The sequence below is a fragment of the Mesocricetus auratus genome, unplaced genomic scaffold, assembly GCF_017639785.1.
Source record: "Mesocricetus auratus isolate SY011 unplaced genomic scaffold, BCM_Maur_2.0 Super-Scaffold_100029, whole genome shotgun sequence".
Taxonomy (NCBI): Eukaryota; Metazoa; Chordata; class Mammalia; order Rodentia; family Cricetidae; genus Mesocricetus; species Mesocricetus auratus.
Window position 1 is genome coordinate 15,142,658 of NW_024429210.1, and position 15,053 is coordinate 15,157,710.

A 15,053-nucleotide genomic window follows, 5' to 3' on the forward strand; every position below is an offset into this window, starting at 1 on the left:
TGTGCAATCAGGGCAACTAAGTTTGCTTACAGAAGCTAAAATAAGTGACTTGTTATCATACATAAACAACAGTCCCCAGCATTCCAGGAAGTTATCTATACTTGGACATGTGGAATTTACAGGTTAGAGGCATTTTTGTTTCATAGATCTCTTAAGCACAGTAATTTAAACTTAAAACAAAGCTTTAGGCATCACAGGAATAGTTTTATTCTCACCACCAAGGAGACAGAATTTTGATGGTCTCTGAGTTTGAAGCCAGCCAGATCTACATAGCAAATTCTAGGCTAGCATACCTATGTAGGAAGACCCTGTCTCCAACAATCAAACAAGCCAAAACCCTTTCTTCAAGAATCTTTCATAGCCAGGGAGTGTTGACACATACTTTTAACCCCAGTACTCTGGAGACAAAGACAGGTGAATCTCTGCGAGTTTGGGTCAGCCTGGCTTATAGAGGGAGTTCCAGGACAGCCAGAGCTACACAGAGAAACCCTGTCTTAAAGAGCCCCTTTTTTTGTGAACACTGAAGGAAAGGTTTACATTCTTTGATCTTCTTTTACAATAATAAATCTGCTTTGACTCTCCTATGTAACACTCACATACAAATCTTTCTACCTTTTTTGTTAATTTTTAAGAGTTTATGAGGGGCAGTAAGATGGCTCAGTGAGTAAAGACCCTTGCTGCCAAGCCTGGTGATCTGAGTTAGATATTCAGAATTCACAAAGAAGGAGGAGAAAACTGACTCCTGGAAGGGAAGTTGTCCTTGGGCTTCACATGTAGGTCACGGCCCACTCACATTCACAATAAATAAATAGATAGATAGATAAATAAAATGTTATATGGCAAAAAGAGTGTGGGAGACCCCTGAGACAAAAAGCGTAACAGCTGCTCATGTAAATGCTACAGTTATTCCCAACTATGTATTTTCTTCCCTTTGCCTCAAGAGGCCCATAGTGGTCCTTTGACTTAGAATGAAATTATTCTGAAATGAGCATTTCATATGAGAAAGAGAATCAAGGGGAAAGAATGCTATCTAGGGCAGTATTAACCAAATAAAGAGAAGGACTTGTCAAATGATAATTAGTCTTCTGGTAAGGAACTGCATAGCTGAGTGAGAAGTGTCCGTATCATAGAACTGCTGGACCTTCCTTAGCCTAGGACAGGCATCATCCTACCAACAGAACTGCCATGCTAGGGGGAGGAGTATGTAACCCTTTGGCTATGACTCTGAAAGTCTTCACTGTTTTGTCAAGAGGCAAATGAGTCAGTCTACTACCTCACTCCTATCCTATGACCAAATAGTGTGTATAAGCCAAGAAAGTGCACAGATATTTTTTTCCTCAACAGCAGCATTCATAGGAAGGCAAGGCAAAGTGTTAGAAGGCAGCTGGATGACTAAGCATGTGAAGCATCACTGTTTGATAATGAGCAGAGAGAAGAACCTGTTTGTCTTGAGCCAAACACCGTGGATATCAGCTTTGGGAACAACATCCTGAAATACAGTACAGCTGGCCTATACTGTAGGAGGAAGAATGTTCATGGGTACTCACTGCATTTTAGATAGCAAAGAGCCAAATACCAGTTTTGACAAGTTCGGTGTAATTAAAGCCATTGAATCAGATTAAGTTCCCTTTTCCCTAAATGAGCACCTTTATTTCCCTCTCTACCTTTCTTCTTCCATCTTCTATCAAGAGAAAATATTCTCGGCCCCAAATCTCCCAGGTGCAAGTTCTTTCAAAGATACACTGCAAATAGATGGCTGCGAGCCTAGAATGCTGGGCCTGCTAGTGTCTCAATATAAATATCATCTGTGAACTTCTTGCTCTCGTCCCATTCCAAACATCCAACCTAGAGAGGAGTTCACCTTCCTTGCCCATTCTATCATGGGTTCCTGATTCCCAAAGCTGATGATGTCTGTGAGCAGCAGCAGATTCCTGAAGGATTCTTAGGGGACAGTGTATCCTACTAACCTGAGTGACAGGATTATGTCATCTTGAATAGGAAGGACAGTCAAGTAAGTTCCATTTCACATTTTCACTCGTAAACACCAGGCTTCTCCTGTACTCCAGATTCAGTTGACTTTCTAACTGACCACATCATGTGGTCATTTTCCTGGAAATTTAGAAAAGACAAAAAGGATTTGTGAAGGGAACTCACAAGTGGGTCAGATATAGGTTGTGTGAAGCCCGCCCTTTCATTCAGCACTTTTTCAATCAATTTCTTTATGTAAGTCTGCTGGATTTGTGACACACAGAAAGGCTGGCTATTATCCTACTGCTACTGGGTTCTGTTGTGAGGGATGACTTTGGAGAGGTGTGTCTGCCTTTGATGAGATTGGTCTAGGAACCTCTGCTGACTTCCCTGGAAGCAACTTCAAGGTTAAAAATTTGTGACTGATCATGCCCAACTTGGATCTCTTCCATCCTTCTCTTTAACATGATTCAAACTGCCTTTAAGTCACATTTCTAGCCTCCCAACAGAAGACAAATAGGGAGTGGCATATTTTCAAAGCCTCACATATGAATTGTCAATGTTGTTGTTCTTGTTAATGGGAATGTGGGAATGATGATGTCTATTTTACTTAGTCACTATAGAAAGTTTTGTGGGTTCTTGGTCCTGGATGAAAATAAAAAGGTCAAAATTGATTGAATTTTGGGAGACACTAGAAACAACCAAAAACAATTTCCAACTCCTTGCCCTTCTTTGTGATTATCTTAAAGTTTGGAAATATATGTGTCTATGTGTCACTTTTTTCCAGGCTACATATTGCATTTTGGTTCAGGATCTTTAAAAAACTCAGGAAATTCTGAAAATATTTTACCTTGGTATTAAAGGACAAGGGCTAGTGAGGCTCTTGCAACACAGTCTACTTCCAGCTGCATTAACCATAACAACCTGGCTAGAAAAGAATTGGTTACACCATGACCGTGAAAGAGAAGTCAGAGAAGTGGTAATAGAGGCTGAACTAACTTTGTCAAGCCAGAAAACCACACCTGCTACCTCCCACCTGACTCCACATGCCTTGTTATACCAGAAAGCAGAAACCATTTCTGTTTAATCTGTTGGCCACCCTGGACAACAGAATTGGGTTTCTTACATGTGATACAGGTTATAAAGGGTATATCTTTTGTGGAAGCTGGTGTGGGCATTTTTTCTTTCAAATTGAAAATAAGTTGTAAAGTATAAATTTCCCATAAACTTGGAAGAGTGATTTGGGAAGGGAGCAACTTGGTTTTTATTTCTATTCATGTGTATTAACTGTGTGTTTTTCATTCACCAAGTAATCCACTGGGCTTTGAAAGTTCATAGAAGACCCAGCCCTTAAGGAGTTTAGAATGCATTAACTGGCTCCTTTGCAAAATTGTCTAATTCCTGATACAGCACCACAGAGAAAGCAAAGACTTATTAATCTATTAGTTGGTAAATTATAAGACACGGGGCCACTTCGACTGCAATTTTTCTCTCAGTGCTTACCACATTCTGAGCACTGTTTTAAGTTCTTTACATAGAGTAACCGAATCTTAGGACAATTCTGTGAATAAACATGTTACTACCCACATTTCACTCACGGTAAAGTTGAGGTGCAGTGGAATTACATGTGTTGACAGAATTCACAGATGGTAAGTGGCAGAGCCAGGAGCCAATCCAGGCCCCCTGGCTTCTGTCCACTGCTCTCCTGGGAACACCATCATGTCAGCAGCATAATTTCTAGCCCTGCTCTGTCACTTACCTAGCTCTGTGACCTTGGGTGCAATCTTCATACACCTGCTTCCCCAACTTTATCATTAGGACAGCAGTTGGCTAATGTGAGCAACAAGAAGCTGCTACAATAACTGCACATGGTAGGGCAGCAAAAATGACCACTATAGTAACTGGACATGTTGGGATAGCATAAGTGGCCACTACAGGAACTGCACACTGTAGGGCAGCATAAATGGCCACTACAGTTACTGCACACGGTGGGGTAAATGGTTACTGCTTTTGGTTCGAGGTCTTCCATGAAGCCTCAGCCCCATTCTGTTAAAATAAGATATAAGGCTGTCCCCACAGAGTGGGATGTTGTTCTTGAAATGCAAGCTGGGCTTTACATTAACTCAAATATTTTCAGGAAAATAATATGCCTAAGATTATGCTTCAAACTGGGCAAAATAAAAGTCACATCAACTTTTAATAGACCCTCTAAAGAGCTAATGCTTATCTTGGTGAAAATGATTGTTAGGAAATCTAGTAAGCATCTTAGTCATTGTACATATGGTAGAGGGGCTAGGATAGAACAGAAATCAGGACTCACACACTGGGAAATGAATTCCTGAGTTCTCCCAAAGGGGCATACTGTCCTGGGTTCTGTCTCACTCCCCTGCTCCCTTCTCTCCTGCCACACAGCAAATGAAGCTGTTAGCTTACCAAAACTCTGAAGAAAAGTCTCCTGACACACAGAGATACCCCCATTGTTCCAAAGCAGAGGATGCTGAAAGGCAGTAGCATAAATGAATCCATTTCACTAATTAAATTAAGCTAGGTTAAAACAAGATGGTAGAAAGGGTAGACACCTGAGATGGTCCCCAAAAGTCACAACACTTGTTGACTGAGAATATGGTGGGGTAACAGAAAGCCTTTATGCTAAGAAGAGACCCACAAAACACAAAGAAGCCCTGAAGGGGAGCAGAGGGCCCTTGAGTAGGCGACTTTTCTGATAATGTAACTGCCACAGGCTCCCAGCAGGGACAGTTAGTTCTCAGGATCACTGAGAGTTAATTCCCTGGCAAAAGACAGGTTTCCTTGAACCACCATGGGAAGATGCCTCCTGCTCCACTACAAGGGTTAGAGCCACCTTGCATATGGAGGGTTGAGAAGAGTGGCTGGCGTCAGAGCAAGGGCTCTGTATTCAATTAGTGCAAAGGTTTGTATTCAACTAGTTTATGTCACTACCTCTGCCCCCCTTGGCTAGTGGGAAGGACCACAGTGAGTGCTTCTTTCCCTTAATCCTCACTTTGAAGGATCTTTACTCACATGGTTATCAACTTTGAACAGTGAACAACTAGACTTATAATGGGGTTTATGGCAACAAGTCACAGTATTGAATTAATAGAGGCTAAAATGTTCAGCTTTCCTCCTCCTCCTCCTCGAAGGCTGCACACTTAGTTGGGACATCTTTTCTCCAAAGGCTTCTCCCCTGTTTACATTAGCCTATACCTGTGTTTTGCTGTCAGAGAAGGACTACAGACCTGGAATGTTCATATACCACTCATTGCTCCTGTACTGTGCATTGAGTTGCTCCTACATTGCGCAGCAAATAGGCATCGTGCTGTCGGTTCTGACAGGCCCAAATCCTATTGGATTTACATGATATTACAGAATGGGCTTTACTTTCCCTTTCTAAATTATTCTACTAATGCTCCCGCCCCCTTTTCTTACCTGGTCAAACTGGATTCCACTGTCCATTTTCTGTTCCCAGGTCTCTTCGCATGCTTTTTTCTCACACTGAAATGTATCCAACTATCATTTTCTACTTATTTATCTTTTAAATTTTATCATGCTCCCCACATGTATGAGCACATGCATCTGGATATACATACACATAGCAATCAGAGCACAATATACAGGAGTCTGTTCTCTGCCCTTGTAAGTCTTGGAAATTTGACACAGGTTATCAGGAATGGCGATAGGCACCTTTATCCACTGAGTCATCTTGATAACTCCCTCCCTATTTCAATATCAGCCTTTTACTTTATAGAATTATCACCTTCTCTTAGCATCTCATTTTGATCTGTTCTTTCCAATACCAAGTAGACAGCAACTATGTGGTTCAACAGTTTTCTAACTGTTTCCTCTAGGTAAGCCTATATTCTGAGTTAAATGCTTCAAAATGTTGTTACTCTGTTCCAGGTGACTTTTAGGGGTTGTGTATATACTTTTTTTTGGTGCAATCACTTAACTTATACATAATCAAGCACCAAATAAATCCATGAAATAAAACCAAAGCATGAAAACACATTTTATAAGTGTTCCTGAATATTTTCTAGATCAACTCATTAAGATCATACCTACAGATGTTTGATTGCATTTATGAATTTTTCACCTCACATTTTGCACTACATTTGACATGGTTATTTTCATAACTGATACTATATCCCTTTCCTGTCCTGGACCATTAAGACCTCTCTTGGGACAACTAATGAACCTTTTAATTCTAAAAGTCACATCCAAACAAAAGGATAATTTCTGGAAGCCCCAATAATTGTCTCAAAAATCAATGCAGTCTTACAGTTTTTGAAATGCAAACCAGCAAAGATAATAGAAACATTTTTCACTGGCTTTCCAGGACCACTTATTTTACTGAAAAAAAAAGTGTGTGCATGCGTGCGTGTGTGTGTGTGTGTGTGTGCTTGTGTACATGCACACGAGTGTGCCAGAGAGAGACAGACAGAGAGACAGAGAGAGAGACAGAGAGAGAGAGACAGACAGAGAGACAGAGAGAGAGAGAGACAGACAGAGAGACAGAGAGAGAGAGACAGACAGAGAGACAGAGAGAGACAGACAGACAGACAGAGAGACAGACAGAGAGACAGAGAGACAGACAGACAGAGAGAGAGAGACAGACAGAGAGACAGAGAGAGACAGAGAGAGAGAGAGTGTGTGTGTGTGTGTGTATTAGAGTATCATCAGGTATATTATGCTTACTCACTGAGCTATAATATAAAAAAGAAACTGATCTTCCATGAATTAAGTAGACTGGAGCCTGAGAGCTATAAACGTACCTAGTTAAACTAATTCTGAGATATTCGAAATGTTTCACCATGGAGGGCTTGGGGTGACCTTACCTGAAAGCTTCAGGCTGTGTTCTGAACACTACTGTTCCTTAGGTGATGACATGAAGTGACAGGACAAAGAAAACCACATTGCACTGGGGGTGGGAAAAATCACTGAGTAATTTAGAGATGGAATAATTTGAAGTTTTGTATGACAACCCTTTAAAGCCTAAAATTTAAGTGTTGGTAAAGACTGAATCAAAAAGTTCTGAAGAGTTTCTTAACCTTCAACTGCTTTTCCAGTCTTGTCAGCTTCTTTGCTGAACTTTGCTTCATTGCCTCAGTGAGATCCTAGGAGCTTATAGATCATATCCTGAGATGAACACAGAAACACTGGCTGCTCATTGTCAATTTATACACAGTGAATTGGTGTAAGATAATGTATCTTAAGACCTTTGGCAAGTGGTTCTATGTCTGTGTTTGGCTGGGTGGGTGATTAGTAACTTAAGAACAAGATTGGGTTAACTTTTCATGACACATTTGGCCTTATTTTAAATGTTACTTAGTTCATATTTAGCTTCTCCTTCCCAGTTACTCTTAAAATATTCTCTCTAAATATGTGTTGACTAATGGAACTTTAGCATTTTAAATATATATGTATATTTGAGTATATATATATATATATATATATATATATATATATATATACTCAAAAATTAGAGGAGGGATCCAAATCACAAAGTCTCATGGGCAAGTCTTTCATTTGTTCTCATTGCAAATTAGACTGTTTTCCTAGTAATTTTATATTTAAAATAATATAATTGAATGGAGATAGATATGTGAAATTGATTTATAAATTAATATGGAACGTAGAGTAGGCATAGACAGGGGTCTCTTAAGATAGGAAAATACTAAATTTAAATACATAGAATGTTCTTAAGATACTGTGTGTGTGTGTTCCTAATATGTACCAAGTGAAATATTTAAGTATTTAATATCTGTGATTATAGCTTCATTGTCTATCAACCTATAAAAATAATGTTGGTTTGTCTAGTCTAATACAATAAAAGTTGCCAATACTTCTACTCACCAACTTTGACTTTATCCTTTTTAAAACTAAGAACAAGATTTTGCTAGTATCAAGTAAACTCAAAACCACCCTATGAGGGACACACTACGTGTTGCTCACATCACACTTGAGGACACGGATGCTCAGAGACTGATCAATTTCCCAAGGTCAAAATAGCTGAAGTAATATTAGAATCAAGATTTAGCGTCTGTCAGATGAAAAACCAGTATTTCTATTATATCATGGTGAGCTTAAAGGCAAATATTTAGACAAGACAAAAACAAAGGTGCAAAGAAAAGAAAAATTGAGAGATGGAAGGACAAAAATAACTTCAAATACTGGTATATTCAGTGAATGAGCATGGGGAGTTAAGAAGCAGGTGGAGTGTATTCTGATAGAAAGAACAATTGGATGAGAAAATTGTCTTAAAGTCTCAACAAATTTTCATTTCTGACTTTTACAAATAAGGTAAAATAGATTAAATTTTCATTGAACCAAATTCCTATAGATGACAAATTTTAATAGGAGAGCAAAGATATGCTATTTTTCTTTTAAAAGTATAGTCTGTAATCTGTCTTAACAGTTCAATCCACTTTGTCAATACAGAAACAGTTTGTCACATGCCTGCATTTAGTTTTCAAGCATATACTGTTTTCTATAAATCACTTTTAACTCTAGCAAATTTCTATTGTTTTTCTCTCTTCAGAATGAACTGAACTGATTTTCACACTTTTCTACTTCTTTTAGAATCAGAAATACACTCCAACAGCCTGAAGATATGATACCTGCATTTGTGACCATCTGGGACACCGCATGCTAAACTTCAGTTTCAGCATGTCGAGTCTTTCACGAGTTCCTGGTGATATTTCAGGGACTGTGTCATGACGCAGATCTGTTCATGACAAAGTACTCTGAGGACAGTCCACAGACCTCCATGAAGGCTATAATATTTGAAATACAAACTTCAAAAATTTAACCCTGAAAGCAACTGAGACCTCCCTGGAGTCCAGAAAGCCTCCTTGCAGTTGATGCCAAGCCTTTACTTGAGACCTATCTAAAGCCCTGTGTTAGGAAGAACAGGAACTCTCAGGAATCCTCCTCCCAGGATTTAATGCCCCCAGACTTAAAATGTAAGTATTAGATGCTCAACCCTGGAACATCTCCCTTCATTTCTTGGCATCTTTATGACAATATATGATGCAGTCCCTCACTTTGCTGTGATTACTGAACAGACAGCACTGTAGGCAATGTGAGTTGCGCTTAAGTGCAGCAATCCATTCTGAAGAGATGTACAAACATAAACTCCCAATCCTGGCAAGCTTCTATGAAGTCTGAGCATTATCTGTAAATTTCCTCTCTCTCTTTTTAATCATTCTGTTCACTCACCTCTAGAACCCATTGGCCCAATTTACTAATTAATAACTATTATTACTTAGTGGAATTGAAAACTGAAATTACTGCCTGCCTTAAACATAATAAAAATTGGCAATGTGCTCAGAGTCGAGAATTTTTTTAGGGGCTGTTTCATTTACTGAACAGCCCTGGCAGCTGGGTAGACATCATTGTCTTGTAGCTACGTGGCCCTTGTTTCCAGATGGATGGAGGGGAAATGGGTAGTGTCTGCCTGACATGCTTAGACTGGAAGAAATGAGACACAGTGCATTTTGTACCTGTGGGCCATTACTTGATTTTCAGTTTATCAGTATTTCTGCTAATAACTATCATTTAGAAATAACTTATTATCTTCTTTTCATTTGTGCTTGGTCTTTCTGGCCAGATTCATTTCATACCTTAGTAGATGTGAGATGCTTTTAAAGACAGATGATTGGTATAAATCCACTGCCCATTAATACAATCAAATCAGTTAGTAACTAGGTTAAATCTGGGAGACGTTAAACAATCATTTGCTGCCATCAGTACTATTTTATTTCACGTCTTCTCATACTTGGCTAAGCCACAGCTGTTTAAAGCCAGTAAGTATGTGTGTCCCTTTAACCATACCTTTTGTTCCCTACTGCCATTCTGACTAGAGGTGTCAATATATAATTTCTCATCATTTTCTTATTTCTCATCATTTTCTTCTAGATTGACTTTAAATCATCAGCATAGTTGCTTGCATGTTAACATGCATTTGTCTATTCTGAAATCTTAGGTCTATGATGTCTAGCACTAATAGAGAAATTGAGATTGTAGATGCAAAAAAAGTCTTGCTCTTATTCTGTTGGAGCTCATATTTATCAAGTATTAAGACATGAAGACATATAAAGAACACTCAGAAAACTACTCCCAAAGTGTACAAGAGAACAGTACAAACCTGTCAACATTTGAAAAGATTATTCCTCCTAAAATGACATAGTCTGGTTTGATTCTCATAGACTAGTCAAGGAGGTAGGAAGGTAGACCCCCCGACACAGCAGCTGCTCATCAATCTATCCTAGCAGAGATGGACCAGATAGGGGAAGATGAATGAACCACGTTTGTGTGGGTTACTGTGCAGTCAGCGTCCTGGATAATTGGTAAAAATGGCAGGTAACCCTCACAACTGTTCTAATTATCTGTTCCACACTGCTGTGCTGAAAGTTTAGCTATTCATGGCAAAGTATGCAAGGTTTTTCTTCTTACTTCTTAGTGGTATTTCTTGTTCCAGGTATACCTAACCTGAAGCCCATAGGCCAGCCTTTATGTGACAAAGAATAACTTAATATGGCCCAAAACAAAATCATAAAATTATTTAAAACAGTATGAAGATGTTTTACAAATTGATAGTATGATTTCTGAGCATAAACTCTCCATGGCAATGTCCAATGTTGGAATATTAAAGGAATGACCATAGTTGTAAGCTAAAACTCACCCAAATGATCAACCAATCATCTATTGATGGTCCATAATGTTTCTGCATTCCAGGAGGTCATCTATGCAGGACAATGCTCTGTCCTGAATTCTCATCCAGATTATAAATACCACCATTACTCCTAAGAACAAGTCCTTAAGTTGCTAGTCTTGTTTTATATTTTGTTGAAAAATGCAAATCTCATGAACAGGTTGCTGTCTGGTTGTCTGTTTTGGCTCAATGGCATACTTTCTCTAATCAAAGTAGCACAAAACAAAGCAAGTAGAATGACTAAAAAATAAATGCTCCATCTGATTTCTTCAGTTTAGGGATACCAAAGTCAAACTCTGCATTTTTCCTTCAAATCATTAGCCCAGTAAGTACTGACACGAACAGATCCTAACCACTTCTTGCCTGCAAATATTAACATTACCTAATATTAACCAGGATATAAACTACCAATTAAAATCCAGATGTTACTGATCTGGGCTCTGTTGCAGATTCATATTGTTAAATATGATTTTATAAGGTGAAATTAAAAAGAGTTGACAGAATAAACATGGGAAGTCCCAGAGATCATCTTCCTAAGTTTTCTCATTCTCAAAATGTTAACTCCAAAAGCATGATTGCAAACTAAACAGTGTACTGGATGCACACAGTACAGAATTTTGCAACCATACAAATATTGTAGATAAGGAGTTGGTCAACTATCACCCCTAGGTTGACTCTAACCTACGGGATGTATTTGAAATAAAGCTTTATTAAAACGCAACTGCTCCCATTTGTGTAACATGCAAGGGAAAAATTGCAGAGTGCAGTAGTTAAGCAAGCATAGCTGAAAAAGCCTAAAATATTTGTTACCTGGTGCTCTATATTTAAACTTTGCTGATCCTTGGTAGAACAATAATCTAAAAAGGATTTTTACAATGACCTAAATATAAAAACACATACTTGGTAACAAAATTTGAACAGACCTAGCAGTAGTAGTAATGGTATAAATTTGCTTGAATTAGTGTGAGGTTATATATAAGTTTTATTATTTCCACTAGGAATATTTATGCAAATTTATTACAGAAATAGTAGTATATGCTGTGTGTGCCATTACAAAGAGCTACATTGAGGTGAGTAAGTACTAAATATTCATTATACTCTCTACAATCTAAAATATTCTTAATTCTGAAAAACTAACATTCTTCAAAGTTTTAGGTGATAATTGTTGACAAAAATGGCCAAAATAAAACATGTTCAATATTGAGTAATCAACTACTTTAACTGGCAGTGGTACAGGCAAGCCATGAGTAGTTAAGTGCCTGTCTTGTCATCACTAAACAGGTTTTCTTTTTTTTTTTTTTTTTTTTTTTTTTGGTTTTTCGAGACAGGGTTTGTCTGTGGCTTTGGAGGCTGTCCTGGAACTAGCTCTTGTAGACCAGGCTGGCCTCGAACTCACAGAGATCCGCCTGCCTCTGCCTCCCAAGTGCTGGGATTAAAGGCGTGCGCCACCAACACCCGGCTTAAACAGGCGTTAGTGACACCAAGATGATTGGAATGATCTGGATATTAGGACAATGCACACAAGGAAAGTGTGCCATGATAAGCAGAGATATTGAGGATTTTTTACAAAGAGCCAGGGACAAGTGCCTGGATGCTCACATATACTTGGAATAATATCTAAATTATCACATAGAAAGGGAGGGTTCTCACTATCAGCAATATCACAGTATTTACTTTACACTTTTTAAAAAGCTATAGTCTTCCAGAATTATAAGTTTATAGTATTGAGGAAACAAAATGTCCCTTTCAGGAACTCAGTAGATCTTGGAAAATGACCAATGAGCAGATTAAAATATATGTTTTATAAAATAAACTTTAGTCATCTTCTAGATGGGAATCCTGGGCAGTTCTCAGTGCTGTTTCTTTCTCTTTTTTTCAAGCACCATAACATTAACATAGGGTTTATATTTGTGTGTGTCCTCTTCACTTATAACGTAGAAAGCTTAGCCAGCAGCGTGGTGATGGGACTTTATGGCAGGTGAAAGATTTGGGCCTAAAAATATAATGTATCTGAATGAGATTGCAAATGAAACAGAAACCTTAGTCAGAAGAAAACAAACAACAATTGATTTTAATGCAGAGCATTTTCATTCCAGGCATATGATTTCATAAGAATACAAGGTATTTCAAGGGCCTTAACACATATGTTGAAATTCAGAATTTCAGGAACATAGCCTCGTTATTTTTAATTTACTAGTTAGTGCCCCCAAAATTCAAGTCAACAAGTGTTCCTTCTTTGAGTAAAGTAGGCAGGATTAATTTCCAGCTGTTGGTATCCGCATCTGTACGTGTCTTACTTCAGATGGAAAGAGGATTTGGATTGCTTCTAGAACCTTGTTGACTCTGGCCAGTGGATCAACCATTCTGTAATTTGGCACTACTAGCAGACATCACACCATTCCACATGGCTTTTAATTTGCTATTATATTCATAGTCTTTCCAAAGGAAGTGTCCTTTAATAATTAATGAGAAATACAGTTATGTTTTAAGGTGCTAAAAGCTTTACCTTTACTAGTAGCTTAACATCACACTGAAGTCAGGGTGCTCTATCAGTGAACAACAGTAAAACATAGACATAGAAAAGCTGTTACGTCAAGGCTGTCTTTACAAATGGAGATGTAGGTATTAACATGTTTGTATGTTTATCAATTTACATCAATGGATAGGGTTATGATTGATGATCAGCACAGGTAAATGTATGCAAATATAGTTTCTGACTCTTGACTAAAAGCTCTTGAGTGAGACACAATTATGGTTCAACACACCTAGGGCTCAGATCTTGTTTACAGGACATTCTCCCAAGGATGGGAAGAGATGGATCACTTCAGGGCTGAGACCAAGGGAGGGTGATGACTCTGGCATATTGCTTACAGGAGAACTTAGGAGATATAGAATCAACTTAAAGTGCCCTTTGTTGTTCAAATGTGACATGATTTAGATACAAAGATAATGATAGTAACAGACTAAAATAAGAATATGGGAGTGCACACGAATAAAAATGAATAAATAAGATGTTTTAGGCGGAAAAGAATGTCTTCTACATGGGAAGGTTGTGATTTACAGACAGAGAAGGAAAGACTGGAGTTTAGGCATGGTGGCACAAAACTATAATCCCAAAATTCAGAGGGATGAGGTATAAGTTTCTCATCTTTGGGGCTGCTTGATCTACAGAGTTTGTTGCCAGCTGAGTATATATACATTAAACTCTGCCTCAGTTGGCCAAAAACATTAAAAATTAAAAAAAAAACCCTTAACAATCACTTTAGGCAAGATTCATCAATGAATACCAAAACTTTTAGGTGACACTATAATGACAAGAAGGATATTTATTGTCTCAAATAATCTTGTATAAGATAATTAGTATTGAAGGAAGAAGGTGATTTCACACTGAAGAAGTCAGACAGATAACGTCCCAGCAAGTGGTCAGAACGAACATGAGAAATGTGGTAAAAGTCAATAACACATGCCCCCGTGTGACCTACTGTCTCCCCTATGGAATTGCCACCAGAAATCCTCAGAATGAAACTAATTATGAAGAAACATCATAAAACTCAAGCTGATTAGCACTTTAGACACATCAGAGCAACCAGTTCTCTAAAGAAAATGTCAGAGTTATAAAAAAAACAAACAAAAAAGATTGAATATATGTTTAAGATTAAAGGAAATTCAAGAAAGATCGCAAATGAAATGCTGGTTCTTTAACATGAGAATATTTTAGTTTCTTTATGTGTAAAGGATAGCAATTGAGCAGCTGATAAATTTTTATTAAAATTTAAGACCTACCTAATATCACTATTTTGAAGGTAAGTTCCTAATTTTGATTAATTATGTTATAATGCATTGGGGTAATAATAAAACAAATACAATTATATCCATTGCTCATCTTCCTGTGACCACACAAAAGCATTTTAAGAAGGAAGGGTTTAGTCTAGCTTATAGTTCCTGAGAATGCAGTCCTTCCTGGCAGGGAAGATCTGGGGTAGGAGCAGAAGGTGGCTGGTCATATTACATCCACAGTTGTGAAGCAGAGAATTGTGGATGCTTATGCTCAACTAGCTTTCTCCTTTTAGTCATTCTGGGATTCCATCCAATGGATTGATACTAACTGCATTTAGGCTGGATCTTCCCATACCACTTAACTAAGTTTAATGACCCTTATAGACATCCCAAGAGATTTGTTCCCATTGCATCTAAACCCTATAAATGTGACAAAATTAATCGACACTGTACTGTGGTGTCAATACTGAAGGACTTTGTAAAGCGTATGTAGGACTTTTAATATAATTTTGCAACTGTTCTGTGACTCTAAATATTTTTTCTAAAACAAACCATTAAAAAAAAGACAAAACAAACCATT